This window comes from Psammomys obesus, unplaced genomic scaffold (genome assembly GCF_907164565.1).
Source record: "Psammomys obesus unplaced genomic scaffold, mPsaObe1.curated_primary_1811, whole genome shotgun sequence".
Classification (NCBI taxonomy): Eukaryota; Metazoa; Chordata; class Mammalia; order Rodentia; family Muridae; genus Psammomys; species Psammomys obesus.
In genome coordinates this window covers 7,983,271-7,986,182 of record NW_026586173.1, presented here as the reverse complement: position 1 = coordinate 7,986,182, position 2,912 = coordinate 7,983,271, and positions in this window count along the sequence as shown.

Below are 2,912 nucleotides of genomic sequence, written 5' to 3'. Positions count from 1 at the left end.
CTTTTATTACTTTCTAGCCCCACCTAAAAATTTCTTCTTTTGCTTTAGCTTTCCTCTCTGCCAGGTGTGTTCTGCTGCAGGATTCAGCATTCTCCTTTCATATGGGCAAATAATCTCCTGGAAGACTTTCATTTGTACACATGCATGGCAGAACTATATGCCTATAAGAAAGGTTATTTCACTTAACCCTCACTGCCATACTGATAAATATAGTCCTCATGGCAACTCTGAGAAATTACAACACAACGAAACAGGAAACCAAGCTCAAGCCTTCTCATGTTTAAACACTCTTCTAAGCTAAATAGGAATCATAGAGATGAGGGCGACTCATAGGATAAAAAAAAAAAAACAAGATACTTTTCAAGAGGGTGGCTTGTTTCCTTGCTTCACAGGGAGGCAGTAACATGTAGCTGTCACTTTCCATGTCATTATCCTGGAGGGCTCTGAAGGAAGGAACTGTGTATCTGTGGAGTCTTCCTAAAAAATAGGAGCTCAAACCCATAGGAATTCAGTGTGTTGGGCTGGACTGCCTGAGTGCATTCATCACTTTTCTCTATGACTTTCTCTTTCTGTTCCAGGCTCCTACCAAGGACATTATGTGCATTTCATTACCACACTTCCTCAGTGTCCTCTGGACTGTGTCTCAAGCAGAAACACAGTCCTGTCAACAGGCATCATGGTAAACATGAGGAGACACTGTCCTGCTTGCCACTATTTTTAATGACTTACTGAGTTCCTACCACAAGAAAAGTCCAAATGACTAAACTGCTCTGGAGAAGTTTAGCAGCTAGATATGGGTACAGAAAGATAAGAGAAAAAAACAAAAACAAAACAAAGCAAAACAAAAAACACTCTTCCCTGTGTATTCTAACAGGAAATACAGCAGGCTCTGGAACATTCCAGAAAAGAAGTAGACACTCTTGATGGTCCCTGCCAGCAAAATACAACAGCCTGATTCACATTTTATAACAGAGGCTCATTGGGATGAACATTGTGGTTAAATGCATCTATTGATCTGGGATGTTCATTTATGTAAGATGTTGTTTCAAAGTTCTAGGGGGAAATGCCTGTGAGCACCATTGTTAGGAATCAGTGCCTACAAGAGAGTGATCAACAGTAGAGGAATGGCATTCACAGATCCCAGCTTTTCTAAGCTAGCTATGCTGTGGAGGCATGCAGGCTCCTGGGGGGGCAGGGAGATGTGGCTTGCTGTCTTTTCATAGGTGAGTCTCTAAAAACATCATCTTTCTGTACTTCCTCCTTCTTCACTTTACATTTATGCCCCAATACACAGAAATCTGGCTTTGATACCCTAATTTTTACTGCAGCCTGCCATGTTCTCCCACTGACAATGGAAGAACGGTACTGTACCCTTTACTCAGGTTTTGGTAGCTGTCTGAGTTGTCACTTCCCTCCTTTGTCAGGCCTTTCCATGTGAATTTGGGACAAAGCACACTCTTTGTCACGCTCCCACCCCCTTGCTCTTTCTATCCTTGGTTTCTTCAGGCAGGCCTTTAGCGTTCCTTCAGACTCACTTCTTCACTCTTATTTCTCTGTATATTTTTCAGAAACTCGTTTCATTAACATTAGCAATAGTTTCCAATCACTGTTTTGTTTAATGGGTGTGACTAGCAGATTCTTTCCCCACCAAGTTCTGAACTAGTTGAAAAAAACCAAGTCGAACACATATAAAACTACGAGGTTTATGAAGGGTAACACTGATTTATGCCCAACTTGTCCACCAAGAACATCTCATTTAATACCTTTCTTTCTCTCAAATGGCTACATTCACTCAGTCACAGGCCGACTCATCTGTCAGCTGTAGACATTCTCTTCCTCTACAGATAAGACCTTCCAGAGAAAAGATCACACGTGGAGCATCAGTAGGTTTTGTAAGGTAATGTGACAGGGAAAAAGAGAGATGAAAAGAGGGAGCAAAGGAGGAAGGGAGAAAACAAATTAATAAATACACATAACTATAGATAATGAAATACTCCGTGAAATCTGCCTAGTAGAGAAACAAGTGCTCAGGCATACCGGAATGTTCCCGTTTTTTTCCCAGTCAAACGAATCTGACTTATTCCTCTCTAGAGAGAGAATAAGTACCACCTTGTGTTTTTATGGCATCTACTATATTGCATCCTCTTTCTCTCCTCCCCTCCCTCCCATTCCCTCTCCCTTTCTCTGCGTATTTAGGGGCTGCTTAGTGTAGTGAGCCTAGCAAGATAAAGTTTTTCTTTCAATACTTTTTCTAAGAAGGGGACAGATGTTATTAAACAAAGCTAAAGAAATCCAGAAAAAAAAAGAAAAAAAAAAAAGAAATCCAGAGAGAGAAGACAGTTTCCTCAATTACTACCTGCACTGAAAAAGTATCTTTAGTCAAAACCCTCTTCTGAGCCACAGAATTATGTGTTGAACCTCGAATGCCTCAGAATAAGCAAGTCAGCTTGTTCTGAAGGCATCGCCCAACACATATTTGTATTATGTGCCAGGGGACCTTATAGCAGCCCCATGTTACCTATAACAGTAGATGCCCCCGTTGCCTCTTTAAGGTAGATGGGGAGGGTCATCGGTGAAGTAAAGTTGTAAAATGACAACATGGGGCTTGACAGCAGCCTGATTCCACAACTGACTTGCTCTACTGAATTTTCAACCTAGAGCACAGCTGCTGTCTCCAGCTGTGTTTGAACTGAGTGCATCCCTCCTTAGTCACTGACATTATTAGCATCCTAGAATACAACAAGCACTCAAGGTGCCAGGTTTTCAAATCCCTCATCATCATGGAATTTTCAAAATGGTGTTAACTGGACCTCTCCATGCCCATCACTGTCATCTAGATCTATAGCCTGAGCTCCTTTCTCTTGCCTGAATGGTTATGGCAATCCTCGAGATCACCAAAAAGGTCAGCTACC